The sequence below is a fragment of the Marmota flaviventris genome, chromosome 3 (genome assembly GCF_047511675.1).
Source record: "Marmota flaviventris isolate mMarFla1 chromosome 3, mMarFla1.hap1, whole genome shotgun sequence".
NCBI lineage: Eukaryota > Metazoa > Chordata > Mammalia > Rodentia > Sciuridae > Marmota > Marmota flaviventris.
In genome coordinates this window covers 163340991-163363040 of record NC_092500.1, presented here as the reverse complement: position 1 = coordinate 163363040, position 22050 = coordinate 163340991, and the positions used below count along the sequence as shown (strand labels likewise).

The following is a 22050-nucleotide window of genomic DNA, read 5'->3' as shown; positions in this document are numbered from 1 at the left end:
AAGATAATAGATTGCTGTTGACTGAATAAACATGGAAGAAGCCCTCGAAACTCTCCCAGGGCTATTTTGAGTTCTCTGAGGTTTGATGAATTTTCTGGAAGGAGGAGCCTGCCTGCCAAAGAAATCAGGACTGTGATCTAGGATAATTCTGCACCCTGAAATTGAGTATTGTCCATTTCTCTAACTCACCTACCCCGAGTGTCCCTCTATCCATGCAAACCTCCTTCTCTCAGGTTTTCTGCTTATTTGCTTGATTGTAGAGGGGCCAGCAAGGATAAGGATCTGGCATCAGACAGACCTGGATTTTCCAACAATTTCTGCCATTGCCTGATGACCCTGAGAAATTTCCTGAATCGCTGAGCCCACTTTCTGTCTATAAAATCAGGATACTAAAACTTTTCAAGCTTCTTGAAAGAGTAAATGAGATAAATGTAGTAAATCTCTTAGATTAGATAAGCAAGAATATGAAACCCAAAGTACTGTAAAATCAGATCCAAAGACAAGGAGCTGTCAGCCTTCCTTAGGTTCAAATAGCCTCACCAGCAGAGGAGAAGTGCTTGGAGCAGCTTTCTTAAGGAAGCTTGAAGAATGGTGTAATTATTACCCTTATTTCTCTCGCAAATTTCCAGTCCTGAAAATGACAACTGAGTTAGTAAGTCTCTCTGAAATCTTTAATTTAGTTGGAATGGCAGAAAGTTCAACTAGAATATCTTACCTGGGGTTTTGAAAGCTGGTGCAAGTAGTATGGGAGATGCAATAAACCCCCAAGACTTCCCACCCTGATTCCTGGGACTGTGACTGTGACCAGAGATACCAAGATTGGGATTATATTAACCCATTAAGTCCCAAATGTTCATTTTGGCAAATTTCTCAATGAAATTGTCACAGGCACATGAAAATGGGTTGGAAATCAAGATTTAGAGCTCATGTACTATTATATTAATATTGATTAACATGATTAAATATATTTATGTTCTTATATCATGTAATTATATGATATCATGTATTAAATGCTATATTTAAGTTTTCATAAGTGTCCCACATCTAGGATGCTGGGACACAATGGGTTACTATTACCTGGCAAAGGGAAGGCAAAAAATCAGTTGGCTTTGAGTTCATCAAAAGTGACTTTTATTCAAGTTACTTCTGGTTGCAGAAGGGCACATCAGAGAGGTTCCAGGTGCAAGGGATGACACGCATCCCAAGCTTTGAAAATGGAGGGAGACAGGAGCCAGCAGCCTGTAGGAGCAGAGAATGAGGCTGGGTGACTGTCAGTGTCCTGCGACTTACCTCCTGCAGCTGCCAGAAATGGATTCAGACTGACATCCACTGAACAAGCCCTGAGACCCACCAGACCTCCGACCTATGGAGCAGGGTCTACGTTTATTACAGGTAATAAATGTGCTGGGGATTATTGGCAGTAATTTGTCATGCAACAATAAAACTCTAAGACAGGAGGGGCCCAGGAAGTGGGAACGAGGAAAGTGAAGAGGGAAAGAGGAAAGCCAAGGTCTAAGAGCTTTATGGGCGGCTGGGACTGGGACCAGCAGAGCTGGATTCTTCTTGGATCTCCTGAGAATGCCATCCAGGACCGCCAAGCAGAACCACCAGACTCCAGCCTCTGCCTGCTGACGGGGTCTGGCTCAGCCCCCCTTGTGCTCTCAGCTAGGGGAGCTGAATTGCCCCAGTATCTCTGAGGCCAGGCCTGTCCAAAGTTGGGGAGGGGGAGGCCCTGCAGCAAAGGACAAAAGTCAGGAGCTCTCTCTCCAAGGGTGAGGGCTGAGCTTGCCCAGGAAGAACTAGAAAGCTGACCCTGAAAGCAGAAGTAGGCCAAGGTCCTGTGAGGTGAGCATTTAAAATGAGATAATATTAAACTAAAATCCTCCAGGGTGCGGTCTGAGGCTCAGGAAGGAAGGAGGTCTGTGCAGGGCAGGACCACGGCTCCTAGTACTTCTGCTGTGCTGGTGAGACTTTGTCAAACCTGGAGCTCAAAATTCCTAAACACCTGTTGGCCTCATCATCCTTCCGTGAACCTAACTGATTACAAAGCCACTTCAAGCCTCTGAGTTCACTTTACACCTAAACATCGCACTAGCAATTATACTGTAGTGTTACAGTGCATTCACGAAACAAAATCATCATCATTCATGGCCTAGTGTTGCTTGCCAATATTTAAATAGAAAGGTAACTGGGAAAAGGTGATATTGAGTTAATTACCTGTATTTCCAAGTTTGTCATCTTTCTGAATTATCTAGAAACTTTTCAGCCTAACACTGGCTTGCCTATTTCTCTCTCTGCCTTCTGATGTGGGAGAGGAATTGGAAAAGAAAGAACAAATCAATTAGCTCTTCAAGATTCTTATTGACAAAGTCTTGATTCTTATTCTGAACTAGCCATGCTAATTTACATTTTTAAAATTTTTTAAAGAAATAAGCCTATCACGTCTAATACTGAGCATATAGGCATCTTATCTAGATTTCTATAGCTATTGATAAAGTTGTAATGGAGTCATTGAGAAAGATTTATCTTCCCACCCTAAAGTGACTTGGTTAGAAGCTTTTCTGAGCATCTCATCTTACTTTGTTCAATTTCAGTTCCAATAATTTCAACTTGGTTTGGTGGGCTTCAATTACTCTGAAAATCTATCTGTCATGCTGGGCAAGTGTTCAGAATGTATTTGAGCTTCATTCTAAGTACCTGGATTTATAGCAAAGAGAAACAGGAAAGTGATTGTCCACTTTACAAAAGATGGAACAGAGACAGTTTATTATCATGTTCCATTAAAATGATTTAGAACATTCACTTACAAAGAACATTTTTGCAACCCCTCTAAAGCACTATATTTTATTAATTCAAGGGCATACTTTTTATGTTTTAACAACTCTGAAGTCAGGAGGCATCTTATATTGCTGCAGCCTGGGAACATCGGTAATGCACTGGTTTTTGCCTGCACTTGTACCAACATCAAAAATATTAGCATCAAAACTTGTAGAGTGGCTTACTTCATCTTTGCAGTCTGATTTCTATCCCCATATCTCACTAGTATTATCATTCTTCTTATCATTTAAATCACAACTGAAAATGTCCCCTTAAACACCTACACAAAGTAGCCATCTAGTCATTGTCTATCTGTGCTCACTTTCTTACTGGCTTATTTATGTGTTGGTTGGTTAACTCATTATCTCTGCTTCCCAGAATGTAATAAGCTCCTGCTGAGTTATTCTGACTGCCTGTTTCTCTGCTGCATCCTGGCACCCAGAACAATACTTGGCACATAGTAGATGCTCAATAAACACGCCGAATGACTGAATACATTTTAGTCCACATGATACATAATATTGGTATTATTAAAGCAAATGTCTCAAAAACGATTTCCTTTCCTCGAGCAAAAGAAACAAAAAGCAAAATATATAAGTAGATCAGACATGGCTAGTGCAATAATTGAATGCTATGTTAGGTCTTAATGGTAAAAACCCCACACCATCCCCCATTTCTAGTTTTTAAGGCTCTTACTCAATGCCAGTTTGTAAAACCCTTCTCTGCTTTAAGTCTCAAGAAATTATCAAAAGCGAGCAAAGCACCTACCTATCCTAAGAGTACAGATGTTTGTCTGAATGAATAAAAAAGTTCTCTTGGCTAGTGGAGTAACTTATTGACCCCACCAAATGACCAGGGGAGAGAGGGAACGATTCCAAACCCTGCTATGGACCAGACCCACTTTAGGAAGCAGGTCTGAGCCAAAGACAGTGTCGTTGTCTAGGAGAGTACGAAGTTCTTCTGCTCTTTATCACCATATCATGGAGCCAAATTCCCCAGTTCCCTCCTTGATATATAACAACCCTTTAATCACTGATCAAATATTTTATTGAGTCCATTTCATCACAGAAGCTCTTCCTGTGTGCCAACTTCAGGGAGTGATAAGAGCACCGCAGAATCACAGATCTTAGAAGCAGACAGGAAATCAAGATCCCCCTGGGCAGGGGACCCGGCTTCAGGTGTGTATATTATTGTGTGTCTTTTAGAGAAATTGAGCTTAAAAGAGCTGTTTAAAAGAGCTGTTTATGGTGAGGACAGGGAGGTCCTTTGGCACTTCTCTGTTCTAATTTAATCCTCGTGGTTGGTTTTCAGCCAGGTCTCATCCCTTCCGAATCTCATTTGAAAATAGAGACAAAAATACCCCCTCCATGGACCAATGCCAAATTATTCAATATTAGAGAGTTCACACCAGTTTGGGTTGCATTTGGTTTCTCAACTCACCTGTTGGAAGCGCTGCAGGGATTTGATTTTCATTTGTTTAGCCCTAGGCTGTTTGTCCCCAAAGCCCCAGAGAATATCCCAGGTGCTGCAAGAGAGAATGAGTACCATAGCTGGGAGAGGAACCCCAAAGGAAAGGCACACCGAAAACCCTGCCCCTGGCGCTGATTCAGAGACAGAGAGACCAAGACACAATTACCAGCCCAGGAAAAAGAAAAAAAAGACTGCTTTTCAAGAGGAATACACAATTTTGGGAAAATAGTCTGCCAAAGGAAGACAAGAGTGGGTGAAGCAAAGGTGGAATGTGAGTGGGTGCAGGCTGTCAGGGGGTGGGGGAACAGACAGGTCTCCAGGTGACCAGAGCAGAGCCAAGATTGGAAGAGCAAGTGGGGGCGGGGGCGGGGTGAGATCAGCACAGTTCTGAGGGCCCGCAGGACAGGTTTTGCAAGACCACCACAGGTGGGTGGCATCAGAAATCTCTCTGGAAATGACTCATGACTGTTATTCCGATATCAGCCTCCAGAGGAGCCGGTGGAGATGGAATTAGGTCAAATTGATGAAATCCCTTATCTTGCTCCTTTTAATCAGCATCTATTTAGATTCCAAATGGTACTTTTATAACCAATAGAATCTGTGCTTTCAATAATTTGATACCTTTTAATGAACTCTCAGGAGTAGGTAAATAAATAAGCAGGCTCTGTGAAAAATTTGCTGGTTTTCTTGAAGGTAAATATTTTTGAAAAAGAGAAGAGTTTAATGACTTCATCTCTGCTTTACAAAAGAAACATAGCAGGAAAAAAATGTACTCTAATTACATAGTTTGCTAATTTTCATTTAGCTTAGTCACTATGTGGCTGCCTAATATCTACAGAAACAAGCAATTTTCTCAGTAAATATCAATCAGTTTGAGCTTCTTATTTCTTGGGAGGAAAATGCTACACAATTCAGTGTAATGAAGAGTGTCAAAAGCTGAGGAATCAGGATTTAGGATGCTCTCCTTCTGCAGTAGCGAACAGTGTCACCTGCTGGTAATCATGCAGCAATTCTCTTTTTACAAAGGGGGCGTGTATGGACTTTTTTAAGACTTATTATTACAATTAAAACATGGCGCATGTTTTAAAATCAAGTATAATAAAAAAAAGTAACAAAAAATCAAATCCATAATCTACAGTCTCACTTCCTCCTCCTGCCTCCTGATCCACAGAGGTAAGAAGCTCTTTCAACCTTTTTAGCTATTATATACATAATTTTTGTAAAGACTTAAACTGCTGCTTTTGATCTGACACTTTTAGACATTGTCTGTTGATTTCATGTTACTGTAAATGACTGTTTAGTTTTCCTTCTCTCCTAACCACATCAGACTAAATATTCACTTTGTAATTGTTTAAATCTAGCCAGGTTTACATTATAACATTAAAGTGCTACATTGCTCTTTCCTTTTGAACCTCCCAATGTAACATCGAGTTGTCGCTCTTTTTTTTTTTTTTTTGTACCTGGATTGAACTCAGGGGCACTCAACCACTGAGCCACAACCCCAGCCTTATTTTATATTTTATTTAGAGACAGGGACTCACCGAGTTGCTTAGCGCCTTGCTTTTGCTGAGGCTGGCTTTGAACTTGCGATCCTCCTGCCTCAGCCTCCCCAGCCTATCGTACACTCTTGCTTTTCCTGGATTGCTGCTTTGGGGGGCGTTGTTTACTCCTATAATTTCCTGTTTCTTTTTTCTGATCGGCACCATAATGTGTCTGCTCGTCACTCATCTCCATGGCGCTCCCACACATTAGGTATTTCATCAGTTCCCTCTTTCCTAGCGTCTGCCCTGCGGGAGCTCTCCTTCGCGGGCTCAAGTTGGGACCTGCTGCTCTTGGCCATCTTGGAATCCCTCTTGAATACTTTTTGGTAGCTTCTTCCTCTTTGGAGCACAGCCTCTAATCACTTCTTGAAAAAACATGAAATGTGAGGATTTTTTTAGTCCTAGGAGTGACTATGCACTCACTCCCACCCTCGCACTTGAATAATATTTTGCTGAGTATAGAATTATTACTTGAAAAAAAATCTCCCCAGAATTTTGAAGGGTTCACACCATTCTTTCCCATCTGTGACACTATTGTCACTGGCTTTCTGTTTCCTGAAGCTTTGAAAATGATTTCTCTCAATCTCTCTCTCTCTCTCTCTCTCTCTCTCTCTCCCCCCCCCCTTCTCTGGATGTTCTTAAGCACCTCTGTCCCCATGTTCTGAAATCGGTTTGATTTTCTATGCTTTGGGTCTTTTGTCATTGATTGTGCTAAGCACTGGGTGAGTCCTTTGGATCTGAAGACTCACACTCATCAGTTGTGCACATTTTCTTTGTACTGTTTGTTTACTAATTTTATTCCTACGTTTTCCTTGCACCTTCTTTTTGGGACTCCTGTGGATAGGATGTTACATCTCCTGCACTGATCATCAAATGTTCTCTTCTTTTTCTAGTTTTCCATTTCTTTTTAAACTTATTTATTTATTTTGGTATCAGGGATTGAACTCAGGGACACTCAAGCACTGAGCCACATCCCCACCCCTATTTTGTATTTTATTTAGAGACAGGGTCTCACTGAGTTGCTTAGGGCCTCACCAAGTTGCTGAGGCTGGCTTTGAACTTGTGATCCTCTTCCTCAGCCTCCTGAGCTGCTGGGATTACAGGCGTGCATCACCACATCCGGTCTCCAGTTTTCCATTTCTATATTCTATTGTTTATTTTTTCTGGAAAGGTTCTAAATCATTATATTTTAAATTTATACTTTTTTAAAAAACCTTGGCTACCATGTATATTTTCAATTTCTAAGATCTCTATTCTCCTCCAGATCCTCTCTTGATAGCATGCTCTTTATACTTAATGGCTACAGTATGCCTTGACATTTGTTTGAGGAGATCAGTGTTTCTTGGATGCTTTCTTCCAAGTCCTGTATTAGCTGTTCTTAGTAAATTTTAAATTTCTCTGGAGGGTCACTAGGCAGTGAGGGGCTGTTTCACTGGAGAACTCCTAAATGTCAACATCTCTCAGTCTTGTCTCTTGGCCACTCAGTTTCTCTGAAGACAAACTCAAGCAGCTGCCCTTCCTGGATCAGGACAGAACAAGAGATCCGGGAAATGTCACTAGTGCCATACGAAGGCTGCATTTAGTCCTGTTGTTCTGAGCTCTCTGTCCCCACCTCTCACGGAGCCTGCCTCCTTTTTTTCCAGTGACTTCCTGCCTCCTGCAAATGGAAGGCTTGGGGGAGTGTGGGGCAGGGTGGAGGGGGCAACTGCTCCTAAGCCACCTTTTCCATCAATCTTCCGTTTTTATCCAGAGCCTCATCCTGCCTTCTTGGTACCAGGTCTCCAAGTCTGAGATTTTCATAGGCCAATAAGCCACATAAGGCCACTACTCTGGGTTTTCCCACTTAGAGATGCATTGCTTAAGTCAGAGCCTCTTCTGCTCAGCATAGTCAACCACCACATTTCCATCTACATCTCTCTTTTGTGTAGCACTGGGTTTGATCCTCAGCACCACATAAAAATAATCAAGTAAAATAAAGGCATGCTGTCGGTCTATAACTACAAAAGAATTTTAAAAACAAAACCTCTTATCTCCCTCCCGTGTCCTGCACGGGCAGTGGGAATGGAGTTCCTCCCGGTGGAACTTGCTTTATTGATATCAGGAAACATCAAAGGTTTTCCATGGAATGTTCTTTGCCAAATAAGGTAGGAGGTGGGCTGTCCAGTCCCCAACGGGTTATGCCCAACTCCGGAGCCACAAGAGGGTGGAGATAGGGGTCATGTGCCTTGGGCAATCTAATGCTTGTGGGGGAGCCTTGGATAGTTCCCAAGGAAAAACTTAAATCTCCATGGCTGATACCAAGTGAAGACCCTCAAGTAGTGAGATGGCTCCCCACACTTGTCCTTTTCTATGTATTCTCTCCCTCTGCCTGTGCTTTTGCGGGGTTATCTCTATCTCTACTTCTCGACCTTTGTCTCTGTTTCTATACCTGAATCTATTGTCATTTGTGGGCAAGTCAGTAATGGACAAGTCATTTGTGTATCCACTCACCAAGTTTAACTAGACCATTTCCTAAACTCAGTCCAATCCATCCCTTCCCATTTAGAACATTTCAGTGGTTTTGCATTCAGTTGGCCAAGAGCCCTCCTGCCTCCCTCTCTAGCCTCATCTTAGGCTTTTAAAAATCTGCTACTAGCATCTTAGAAATGAAAGTGTCCTTAGAGACAAGCCAGTCCAGTCATTTTCAAACTCTACCCCTTGGAGATCCAGAGACTTCATGGAGATGCTATCGAGATGCTGACAGGTGTGTCAGGGAGTGGGTACAGCAGTGACCAGTATTCTGGCCTCTCCCCCCAGTTTAGTCTAAATGACTCCATATTTATCTGTATTACAAGCTGAATTTCTCTGTGTGTGTGTGTGTGGGGGGAGTTCTGTAGTGAAATAAAGAAAAAAAAATGAAAGAAAGCCATCAATCCAAACCAATCACTCTAAACATGCGATCTGGAGCCCAGGGCATTGGTCAGATGGACAGCCTCCTACTCACACTCAGGTCAGTAGGAGTGTCTTTGGCTTCATGGTGCTGCCTGCCACATCATCAAAAGGGTGTGGGGGTCTAAGGACTAAGGCAGAGGGGGCCCATTTCTGCCTAAGACACATCCCCACATGAGAACATTTTAGCCTTTACTGTTGTGCCAGCGATTGTTCTCATAGGCGGGACACAGCCATGGACTGGACAGATGGAAGCCCTGCCCTCAGAGCCATGCTCTGGAGTTTGTAGGGGGAGGGTGCTGAAGGCAATGGAATCTACAGCAGGAAGCAGATACGAGGCACAATTTCAAAGAGTGAGAGGATTTTTTTTTTTTTTTTTTTTTGGTGTGGTTGCTGGGGATTGAACCCAGGGCCTTGTGCATGTGAGGCAAGCACTCTACCAACTGAGCTATATTCCTAGCCCTAAGGGAGAGGAATTATATATATATATATATAAAGCTGAGTAAGAATAGAGGGAGGAACTGCAGGAGAGGGTGGCAGGGTTTAGTGGTTTAGTGGGGAGAGTCACCTGATTGGTGACCTAGGCTGATAGCTGCAGAGCTCTGGGAACAGCCTTGCAGGGAGCAGGCTGAGGCACTCAGGCACAGGGGAGTGCTTTTCTCTAGATTATCTTACAAATTCTAGATTATTTTACAAATTCCAATCAACAAACAGGGGAAGACTGGACAACTTAACATAAATGAGCAAAAGCCTGGAGCAAGAACTTCACAAAATAGAATCTCCAAATGGCTGATAAACATATAAAAGCCCAGGCTGTTCTAGCAGCAGAGAGGTGGCTGCTGAGGCTGGAATGCGGTGGCAAGGGGAGGGTGGCAGGAACGGGGACTGGATCAGTAGCCAAGGGCCAGTTCACTGGGGGCCTGCTGCATGATGCGTTTGGATTTCATTCTGAGAGTGACAGGGATTTCCTTCCAAGATTTGGCGAGTTTTACCTGCCTTCAAAGATCAGTTCGACAGTCCTTTCTGTGTGTGCTCATCCCAAACACTCCTCCCACATCCATAGGTTTCTGCTTTCCTACCCACAGGATTCTAGATGCCACTAATACAGATGTTTTAAAAAATGATGAATCTTGTTGTTAGGCCTGCATCTTCATCCTGGTGGGTCTAAGTTAGACATTTTTCACTGGGAAGCACATTGCCTGAAACTGTCAGAGCTTAAAAAACCTTGACTTGTTTCATAAAGGGATATCTGCCTAATCCATGGGACAAAAACATGTCACCATTGCTAATAATGCAAAGCAGATTCCATTCTAAGTCCTCAGCATCACACTAGAATGTTCTCTTTCACGAGCCATTCGTGGGCTGTGTGGACTGTGTTGTGCATAGTAGCTGAATGAGGGGATGAGACTGGCATTGGGAACCTCCTGTGGCACCCCCATAGGGACTGATCGTCTGATGCAGGTAAACTTCCCCCTCAACCTCTGCCAGAGATCCCCCACAGCACCTGAGATGGATGTGACCTGCCAGGACGTCAATCAACCTGCTGACTGAAAGACACCATGAAGAAAACTCTGCCCTTGAAACTGTATCCCTGCCTTTGATGTCCCCTGATATAAATAAAGCAAGAGAGGGCTTCATTTATGCCCTCGAAGAGTATAGAAGCTCAATCTGTATCATCGGCTGGCCCATCCCACCCCGGCTTTTTGAAATTATTTTCTGTGTCCGGTGTTTTTTTTTTATTGTTCTATTTTTCCTACCTTTCATTTCTCAGCCAACCCATTCCACCAAGGGGAACCCCATTTCCATAGTCTGCGCAGAACGCTGGTGAGAGTTCTCTTTAGGACAGACTCCATCCAAATGGATTGTTACATTACAATCAATTATATATGGCAAAAACAACATATGTTACTTAACAATAATGTTCACTAAAAATAATTAGTCATATTATCAGTGCATAGTTAGTGTATTTTCTTTTGGAAGTTGATAAAAGCATCATCCTTGACCAAACTTTAGTCAACTTCCCTTGAGCTCCCTCTCTTCTAGGCTTGCTGAGTTAAGTGTCAGTAAAGAATTCTACTAAGCCAGGTTACCAAAGAATCTCTCCCCATTGACATCTAGTCAAAATTGTCCTCATCACTTCTGATACTTGATCAATTTCTCCTTCCCTCTACTACCCTTGATATCTCATCAAAGTTCCTCTTGGTTATTTTCCAGGCTGTGAATCCAGTTGTGAGTTCAGTCTCGCCCCTGTTGCAATAGTCTTGAATAAAATCTGTCTTGCCATTTTTCAACACGTGTCAGGTAAGTAATGTCTCCAAATCATCAACAGGCAGCATAGTTTTAAAGCAGAAAAGAACAAAAGCCTAAAGGATAATTAAAAAGCCATTGCTATTTTTTTGTTGTTGTTGTTAAAAAGAAATTGCACCTTATAATAATTGAATGCTTCAGTATGGAAACCTGTGTTCATCTTGCCAAGAAAACAGACAACCATCTTGAAAATAAGCAAAGAAGAATAGCTTAACTGTCACATATCCACCCCCAATGATGCTAGAGTTATTAAGTCAGGGTGGAACTGGTGCAACAATGACAAACAGATCCACAGAACAGAAGAAAGATCCAGATAACGCAGACACAGCTAGCTGAGTTAACACAAAGAGGACCTGCTAAGATGGGCTTTTTAACAAAACATGCTGAATAAAAGAGGCCCCAAGGGGGAAATCAAAGAATCATGACTCCTTTCCTCTTTGATATGCAAAAATCAATTCTTAAGTGGATTATAGATTTTAAGGAGAAAAGTAAAACCATATTTTTTTTTTCCAGGAAAAAAACAAAAGAGTATCTTCATGACTTTGGCATAGGAAATGATGTCTGAAACACAACAGGAAAAAAAAAAAAAGTTTCTTTTTTTTTTAAACATTTTTGTTTCTGAAAAACATCGCTAATTGAATAAATAAAATATCTATAATAAATGCAATAAAATATCAAATCTAGATTGGGAAAATATATTCATAATACCTAATTCTAAGTGATTTTTCCTAGACTACTGAATTTCAATAAGCGAACAGGAAGGACCAAACAACTCAACAGGAAATGAGCAAAAGCATACAACAGGAACTTTATAAAACAGAATACCCACCAGGGGACATACTGAAGTCATTAGTTCTTAAAGACACATAAATTAAAACCATAACATGATAGTGCAACTCACCCACCAGAAAGTTCCACTGAAACTCTCCTATCCTGGTGAGAATATAAAATGGCACAACATTGGAAAACTGCTTGGCCCAGATACCCTTGTCCCCTGCACACTTGTGCCCCCTAAAATATGTATACGACTATTCCAATAGCCCTGAGTTGGAAATATCCACATGCCCATCAACAGGAGGCAGAATCAACTGTGATCCCCTAATCCAGTTGAAGATTATATTCACAAATATGACCTCTTGCCTCTTGTAATAAAGTTTTGCTCATTCAGTTACAGATTATCTCTGTACATTTAAACAAAGGCTGAAACTTGTGCCCTCAAAGACTAAAATATTTAGTACCTAGACATTTATAAAAAAAAATATACTACACATACAACATGAACAAAACAAAACGTTGAATGAGAGACGCCTACATAACATTTACAAATGCTTAAAGCTACTCTCTGGTGTTAGCAGTGAAACCTTGGGTACCTTCAGAATAAGACAGGGATTCTATGGGGTGTGCAGAGGATTTCGGAGAAGCCAGTAAGCGTCCACTTGTGAAGTGAACATTGATTATATAGTTGGGTTAAATTTGAAAATTTCTTGTGCTATATACCCATGATGTGTACAGTTTTTATATTTTGAGTTTACTTTAAAAACTCACTTTCTAAACTAGGGCAATAAAATCTCTTCTGCAGTTAAAAAAAATAGAGAGAAATTGCATAAAAGGCCTATAATTAAATATCAAGAGTTTAGATTTCCCGGGAGTATTTTCTTTCCTCTGTATGATTTATTTATTTTTTTCTTGTATTAGGGGTATTAGGTGTATAAATCTATTACAGGAAAGAAAAACATATCATTTCAGAAAGCTCTGTAATTCTTTGAGGTTATTAAAATAATATGAATAAACTAATAGCCCAAGGCACTTCTAATATAAAGAGTATTGCAATGTCTAAAACCTCAACACATCTATGATAATGTAATCATTCTTTCCAGTGAGTCCGTGCGGTATAAGCAAGACTATACACTCACACAAATAGATTTTGAATATGTTGGGAGGTTAAATTTATATAAAATTAAGGTTTGAATGTTTCCCAAGTTGTAGCATTCAGAAAGTGGCTTAAGCCAGGGACAGTGGCGCACGCCTGTAATCCCAGTGGCTAGGGAGGCTGAGGCAGGAGGATGGAGAGTTCAAAGCCAGCCTCAGCGATTTAGTAAGCTCCTAAGCAACTCAGTGAGACCCTGTCTCAAAATAAAATATAAGATGGGCTGGGGATGTGGCTCAGTGGTAAAGCACCCCTGGATACAATCCCTGGTACCAAAAAAAAAAAAAGGCTTAACTCCCCATAAGCTTGGCAAACGGCTTTCCTATATCAGTAAAAGGAAGAAAACATTTGTCCTTCAAATTCCTTGTTACTTTCCTCCCTTGTTTGCACTCAATCCTTCCTAACTCTTCTTTTTTCTTTGAAGCGTTTCTTTATTAACTTTTCTTCTGAGCCTCTCCTTAACTGTTCCACAGTCTTCATTTTTAGTGTGGTTTCACTTATGTATATAACACTTCTTTTTGAAAATATGTAAAATATGTTTTTGTCACCTCATCATATATTTCATGAAGTAGGACTGAATGACTCACATATCCACTCACAATGATGCTAGAGTTAGATGCTAGGTAAGGAAAAGGAGGTTAACACTTTGGAAAAGCCACTTCTCAACAATTAAAAATTAATCTTGTAAAATGTTTACTAAATAAGATGTGTTAACAATTGTCACATAAGTAAACCTGGCCACTTATACTAAAAGTTGTGACAACACACAGCTATTGCCTTTTTGTGACATCTAGAATAAATGGAGCCTACAAATTTCAAAATACTTATTTGTTATGGTTATAATATATCAGGTAATATAATAAAATTTTTAAAGATGTAATGTAATAGCTTTATCATTTCCCAGGTAAGGAAATTGAGATTTAAATAACTAGGTAGCTGTATAGTGGGGGAAGTTACAAGACTGAATTCCAAGATAATGTTGTCTGGATTTGAGTCCCATCTGTACGACTTATAATCTCATTGACCAGGACAATTATTTATTTGTGCTTCAAGTTTGTCCTTTGTAAAATAAAAGGATTGTCTTCACTCATTTTCTGTTGCTACAATAAAATACTGGAAACTGGGATACTTTAGAGAGAAAAGAGGTTTATTCAGCTTATAGTTCTGGAGGCTGAAGAGCATGGCACCGGCACCTGCTTGATTCTGGGGAGGACCACCTGACAGAAGGCATCACAATGGCAGACATGTGCAGAAAAGATGGCACAAAGAGAACAGAGGCAAGAGAGACAAAGCCCAGAGAGCCATACTCAATTTATAACAACTCATTCCAGTTCTATGAGACCTGCTCTAACCCCTTCCAAGGGTGGTGCACCCGTGACCTTCCTCTAGGCCCACCTCTGAACTGGGACCAAGCTTCCAGCACACGAACCCTTGGGGGACAACTCAACACACTCAGGTCATAGTAAAAGTTAAATATATTATAGTGAGTGGTGGATAAATGGTCGCTTCTGTCATTGTGTCCAGGACCAGGTTCCCATGCGTTCTCTTGGACTCCTAAATGTCACGGTTTCTTTGATTTTCTGACAAATGACAAGGAATTAAAATTTTGAATTCCTTGACCTCCAAGTGGTGGACAATATCCTTGTTATGGGAACTATCAGGAAGTTCTGTGAGCTCTTGACCTGGGAAAGGTTGTTGGGTAATGGAAAGGAATGCTAAAGAAAACGTTCCCTTTTGCAAAACTTGGAATGAGGTGGTGGTGCTGGTGGACATCACCGCCATCCTGTGGCCTCGTCACAGTTTCTATTTCAGTCTTGAATCTAAAGGTAGTCAAGTCTAATAAGTCCTGCAAGTAAACAAAGAGAAGTATCTTATCCAAGATTCATGGTCTGACAAAGGATGAGAAGTCCTTTGAAAAGAAGTAAGGTTCATCATGAAACATCTTACACCCACTGGTGTAGGGTCAATATGTCCTCCCAACCCCAACACCCTTCACCTTTGCGGTGTCCTACCCTCCCCTCACCCCATAGCTGCTCTTATTTCCAATTAACATCCACAGAAGGAAGGACCAGCCTGAAGCAATTACCTGTTGTTGCTCAGAAATTTCCTATAAAATTCTCTGTTGCCTCTTTCTCTTTCTCTCTCTGAGTATTCTGAAAATTCTTTGGGATCTTTCTGTTTCTTTTCCAACACTTGTCAGTCTGGCTGGCACATAGAAGTTGCTCAGTAAATATTTGTCCTGTTCCATTAACTATGGAGGTAGTTTTGTTCTTTTTAAATGAATATACCCCAGAGCTGGAAGTATCTCTGTTAACCATGAAGGTGGACGGGCTGTTTACCTCATCCTTGCAAAGACAGAAGTACAGAGAAGAGGAAGGTCTCTGCCTGCTTGAGTCTCTGGCACAGAAGTTGGTGAGCTTCTGTTTGAAGGTGAGTAAGGATGGGAATATCCACGAGAGTGAAGGAGGTCACCACTCCACACAGGTGAACAGAGTAAGTGATGTGGATTGCTTCATAATAGGGTAAGTTCTCTAGAGGAAATAAAAACCACAAAATAGTAAGGGTGGGTCTTACAAGTCGGCATACTTGGAACTCCCAAATAAACGAGTTTCAGGTAATTTCAATGATTTCTCACCTAAGTGCCATTTCATTATAATTTCCCTGTTTCTCTGACTTTTGATAGGTACACAAGTTCAATCGGGGCTCTATTTAATATTGCTTATGGGTAAGCAAGTGTGAAGATTATTTTGAACACAGTGGAGAGAGAAATTCGGAGGTGTCGTGCTTATGCCTTTGTCCCTTCTCTGTTTGTCTCTGAGGTCCTTTTGGTTTGATCTCATGTTACACAAATGTTTTCTGTCATGCTTCAGGCTAAGCAATTTTGATTGTCAGTTAAAAGTTAAATAACCAGATGTAGCCAGGGGATGGGAGGGTGTTTGATGTTTCCAGATCAGAAAGACACTGAGTTATGGCTTATGGTTTAGGTATGTGGTGTCCTCCAAGGGCTCATGTGTGACACATGCAGGAATGTTCAGAGGTGACATGATCAGATTCTAAGGAGTGTAGCCTAATTGGTGGATTGATCCATTCAAGTGTATTAGCTGGGCCATGACTGTAGTTCAGGCAGGGTATGGCTGGAAGAGGTGGTAGGTCACTGGGGGTGTGCCTTTGGGATTTTATGTTGTCCCAGGTGAATGGAGTTCTCTCTCTCTGCTTCTGGCTGTCATGTCCTGGGCTTCTCTCCTCCACCGAGCCTTTCTACCGTGAAGTTCTGCCTCACCTTGGGTGCAAAGCCCGTCATGAACTGAACCTCTGAAACCAGGAGCCAAAAGAAACGTTTCTTCCTGTAATTTTTCTGGTCAGGAATATTGGGCACAGTGATGCAAAAACTGACTAAAACGGGAATCAGGCTGACAGGTTAGAGAAACAGCCCCGGGGAAACTTTATTATAAGGGCCTTCCTGTCAGTGCGTATTTACAAAGTGGATGCTGCAAATTAGGAACACACCTGTCCCTTAGTGTCTGGGAGGAGTTGAAAACTAACAAGTATTGAAGTCCAATTTATGCAAGCGTGTCTTGGGCTAAAATGTACCAGAGTTCTGTTCGGTCTGTGCCATCTCTAAACAATTTTTATCTTTGGATATACAGAGACAGATGCTTTGGGGGATGCAGAGGCTCTCAGTGGAACCCCTCCTGGAAGGGACTTGGCCTTGGACAGTGGACAGGATTTCAATAGTAGAAGAACTAGAGAAGTGTTTCAGGGAGAGAGCGCAGCTGATGAGAGGTAGGTTATGAATCAGTGTGTGCAGTGGAAGAAGTTTAGATCCCATGAGGACTCTGAAAAAGGGTTCTATTTTGACATGCAGCCGTCCAGCCACAGGCGTCCCAGGATGTTGAAAATATGAGGCACACTAAATCGGCTGTTTAGCAGCAAGCAGCTTAATTGGCATGGATCATCCAACCCAGAAGTCTGGGCCTCGGAATCTCCCCAGGTCATACCACGAGGGGCATCCTAATGTGTCATCAGAGTTTGATGGTGCTGTGTGTTTATTTCCACAGATTATTTATTATTCCATCATAGAGCATAGAAGGTAGCAATTATCTCAGCAAGCACTGAAATACATCATTTATATTTAGTATAATAAATGCTTGCCTAGGTAATGGGCCTGAAAATTTTAATATAGGATATGAATCATGAGATTTACTTAACAGTATTCTTTGAAGTCTGGGAGTTGGTTTGCTATGGGAGAAATACCTGTGAGCTCCAGCCTCGCTTCTTTGTAGCTGTGGCAACTTATGGTGAATTATTTCACTGCTCTGAGCCTCAGTTTCTTGAACTATGAAAGAGGGAGATTGCATCCTGTGCATTATTTAACTCCTAAGTGGTTAAGCAAGATACTAGTGGTTAGTAGGCTCGTAGTAAGGTCTCAGCAAATATTTGTTTCTTTACCTTTCCTGTATTTTAAATAAAGGTGGTCAGCTCTTTAAATGCATAACTCCGCATCATTTACAAAACCCAACTAGAGCTGCTCATTTGGGAGTCTCATCAGAAAGCTTTTTTGGATCTTAAACTCTTTGGGAATTTCTTCCTTCTAGGGGGGACCAGAACTATTTCAGAAGCAAGTCTGGGGCTTCAGGATGATGATTACTATGCTATTGCCAAGCTCCAGTCAGCAAAGGGCTGGAGCATGGTCAAGACACAAAATGAATCAATTTGGGGTGTCTTGAAGCTGCTGCTCTTTCCTTTACAGGGTTTCTTCTGTGACTCATCACTGCGATCCTGTGGCTTGTGGGTGCTCTGGAATTCTGTGCTGCTTGGGCAAACGGGGTAACAAGGAACAGAGGGCACTCCTGTCATGGTGTCTTCTCTCTTAGTGAAGGCTCCTTTGTCCCACTGGAAGGTTTTACTTACAACATACAAGATCAAAGATGATCGTGTCATAAGAATTTAATAAGAATTTGAAGATGGTGACAGTGAAACATTGAACCAAGCGCCAGGCCCTTCTGAAGTTGGGCCCATATACAGATTGCACACCCATGAAGCCAATCCTATCCAGGTGAATGGGATAGCAAAAATCCATGAACAAGTGAACATCTGGTCATCCCGTGAGTACTTGACCATGTGTGGACACTACCACCCACCAACCACCTTCGTCTTCTGGAACAATTTTTTTTTTATTTGACCAGATCTGAATTAGAGCTGAATTCTGTAATATTGGGCTATGAAATTCAATTTGTCTGTGATTTTGCTGCCCCTGAACAGCTCTAGTCAGAAATACAAGGCTGTTATTTGGCCTTGGGAAGAAGTTGGGTAAGTCACCCTAACCACCCACCCAGGATTCAGATCTACTGTTGTCCTCTACCAATGGCATGGTCCCTGTGTTCACAGGTGTCCAGGTATAAACTGAACAATCCCTAGAGAGAATGCTGTAGCTCAATAGACAGCTCAATAGAGCTATGTAATGGGAGTCACAAACAGCCATTATGTAACTTAAAAATTTCAAATAGGCACATTAAAAACAGGGAAAGAGGGCTGGGGTTGTGGCTCAGTGATAGAAAACTTGCCTAGCACAGGTGAGGCCCTGGGTTTGATCCTCTGCCTCACATAAAAAAATGAATAAAATAATGTTTAAAAACAGGGAAAGAGCCAGGCATGGTGGCACACCCCTGTAATTCCAGAGGCTCAGGAGACTGAGACAGGAGGATCACAAGTTCAAAGTCAACCTAAGCAAAAAGCGAGGCACTAAGCAACAATAAGCAACACTGTCTCTAAATAAAATACAAAATAGGACTGGGGATGTGGCTCAGTGGTTGAGTGCCCCTGAGTTCAACCCCTGTACCAGCACCCCCCCCCAAAAAAAAAAAAAAACAGGGAAAGAATAGATAGCACTGATATTAATGATATATTTTCTTTAACATATCTAAATGTTATCATCTTAGCATATAATTAATATAAAATGATTGATGTAGCGTCAATCATTTTCTTCATGCTATGACTTGTAAATCTGGTATACATTTTACATTTAGAGCACACTTCAGATTGGACTGGCTTTATTTCACCTACTCAGTGGTCACCAGTATGTTCCCAGTAGCGACTGTGGTAAAGAAGACAGTTGTAGATTTAAACATTGATGAAGAACTTGGATCAGCCAAGGGACATTTAAAATCCCCTCCAGACCTTGTTTTGGGCAAGGGATTATTGTTCTTCCAGTCCTGTGTTCAATTACAGACCAAAGTCTTCTTTTCATTGGTAATACAGACATTTGGTTTCTGTTTGACACAGTAGACAGTGGCTGTAAAGGGATAATGCTTACTGAGAGCAACTACTTCCCCCAGCTTCCCCTGTCAAAAGTAAATAAATGAGTCTTTCATAAAATTCAGCTCCCATTCATGATTAAAAAAAAAGTTGATTTTTGAAAAGTTCATTTTTGAAATGAGGGACAGAAGGAATCTACCTCAACATCATAAAGGCTATACATGAAAACACAAAGCAAACCCCATAGTAAATGGGGAGAAACCAAAGGCATTTCCTTTAAAATCTAGAACAAGAAAAAAATGTCCACTCTCACTACTCCTAGTTATATATAGTGCTAGAAATTCAAGCCAGAGCAATTAGGCAAGAGAAAGAAATAAAAGGGATTGAAAATAGGAAAGGAAGAAGTCAAATTATCACTGTTTGCAGATGATATGATCCTATACTCAGAAGATCTGAAAAACTCCACCAAAAGATTGCTAGAGCAAATAGACAAATTCAGGAAAGTAGCAGGTGACAAAATCAACATACAAAAGTCAATAGATTTCCTTTATATTAACAATCAATGTGCTGTGAAAGAAATCAGGACAACTATTCCATTCAAAATAGCCTCAAAAAATACCTAGGAATAAATCTAATAAGCAAGGAGGTGAAAGACCTGTACAATGAAAACTAGAGAATATTGAAAAAAAAATTAAAGAAGACTTCAGAAAATGGAAGACCTACCATATTCATGGATAAACAGAATTTATATTGTTAAAACGGCCATATTACCAAAAGCAATGTCCAGATTCAATGCAATCCCCATCAAAATGCCAATGACACATTTCATAGAATGAAAATTCAGTTTCAGTTTTAAAATTCATTTGGAAGAGTTAAAGACTGAGAATAGCCAAAGCAATTCTAACCAAAAAAGCAATGCTGGCGGCATGAATACCTGACTTCAAATTATGCTTCAGAGCTTTAGTAACAAAAATTGGTATGGAAATCCTTAATAAAGGTGCCAAAAACATACACTGGGGAGAATACAACTTTTTAAACAAATGGTGCTGGGGAAACTGGTTAATCATCTATAGAGGGATAAGACTAGACTCTTATCGTTCACTCTGCACAAAAATCAACTTAAAATGGATCAGAGGCCTAGGAATTAAGCCGGAAACTATAAAACTCCTAGAAGAAAACATAGGGTCAACACTCCAGCATATAGACTCAGGCAACGACTTTCTCAATAGGACCCCTAAGACTTAGGAAACTAGAGTTAATAAATGGGTTGGCATCAAATTAAAAAGGTTCTACACAGCAAAGGAAATAATTAGGAAGGGGAGGAGAAAACCTACAAAATTGTTTGCTAGCCACTTTTCTAATAGGATTAATATCTAGAATATATAAGGAACTCAGAAAATACCAAAACCCCAAATAATCCAATTAATAAATGGATATATGTGCTTAACAGACACTTCTCAAAGGAAGAAGGACAAATGACCAATGAATATATGAAAAAGTGTTCAACATCATTAGCAATTAGGGAAATGCAAATCAAAACTACATCTGAGATTTCATCTCACACCATTTAGAATGGTAGCCATCAAGAATACAAGCAATAACAAATGCTGGAGAGGATATGGAGGAAAAGGAACCCTTTACACTGTTGGGAGTGTAAATTAGTACAGCCACTATGGAAATCAGTATGGAGGGTCCTCAAAAGACAAGGCACAGAAACACCATAAGACCTAGTTTTACCACTCCTCTATATTTATTGTAAAGAATTAAAGTCATTAGACTACAGCGATACATGCATATCCATGTTTTAGCAGCACGACTCAGAATAACCAAACTATGGAACCAGTTTCAGTGTCCATCACTAGATGAATTAATAAATAAAATGTGGTATATGTACACAATGGTGTTTTATTCCGTCTTAAGGAAAAACTAAATTATGTCATTTGCTGAAACATGGATAGAACTTAAGTGAAATCGGTTAAATGCAGGTCAAGAGTTCTGTGTTTTGTCTCATCTGTGAAAGCTACAGAGGAAAAAGGAAAAGAAAGTGTGTGTGGGCAGGGGGAGAGAATCTCATGGAAATCAAAGGGAGATGAGAAAGGGAAAGGGACCAAGGGGAGGAGACAAGGAAGGTGGGGGGAGTTGTTGGAGAGGGATATCAGTCAAATTATTGTGTGCATGTGTGAATGTGTGACAACAAATCCCATCAGTAAGTACAGCTACATGCACCAATAAAAAAATGTGGAAATTAAAATGAATAAATAAATAAATAAGAAATTAAGTAAAGGTGTTAGGCCTGCATCCCATTATGGCTGTTGATGAAACAATCTAACACAGGAGTTGAGAAGCCCAGTTTCTTATTTCTGCTCTGCATGAGCTCTTGATATAACCCCTGACTTAACTTCTTGGTATTAGCTTCTCCATGTCAAATTCAAATTCCTACCAGGTATATGTTTATATGTATATATGTATATACACACATATAATACATAATACATTAAAATATATGTGTGTATATATGTAGCTATAATAAAAGCATGTGTATTTATAAACTTTTAAATATCAAGGCAAGTAAACATTTTAAATTATTCAGCTGTTATACATAACAAGGTGTAAGCTTAAATTACTGTCAGTCATCTGACCTCCTTTCAAATCCCCTACATAATAAAACATGACCTTTCCTTAAAAGTCTTTCAGTGACTAGGTCTTCCACTGATGAACATGTGCCTAATGAATTGTCTGCTAGATTTTTTTTTTCTAACACATCCATTTAGACATTAGAATTTTGCTTCAACTGCAAACCAAATA

The 22050-nt window shown here is 40.6% G+C and overlaps 1 long non-coding RNA gene across 5 annotated transcripts in view; it reads left to right on the top strand.

Annotated features, from left to right (window-relative positions):
• The window catches only part of LOC139705270 (uncharacterized), a 41318-nt gene extending 20054 nt beyond the window's left edge, over nucleotides 1-21264 (top strand). For 3 of the 5 annotated variants that reach the window (XR_011707178.1, XR_011707181.1, XR_011707179.1), the window contains 2 exons: nucleotides 10971-16773; nucleotides 17741-21264. This is a non-coding gene — a long non-coding RNA (uncharacterized lncRNA). Of the gene's footprint in view, nucleotides 1-1299; nucleotides 1393-10970; nucleotides 16774-17740 lie in introns of all 5 variants that reach the window. The other 2 variants (XR_011707182.1, XR_011707177.1) reach the window with 2 other exon arrangements.
• The last annotated feature ends 786 nt before the right edge of the window (nucleotides 21265-22050 follow it).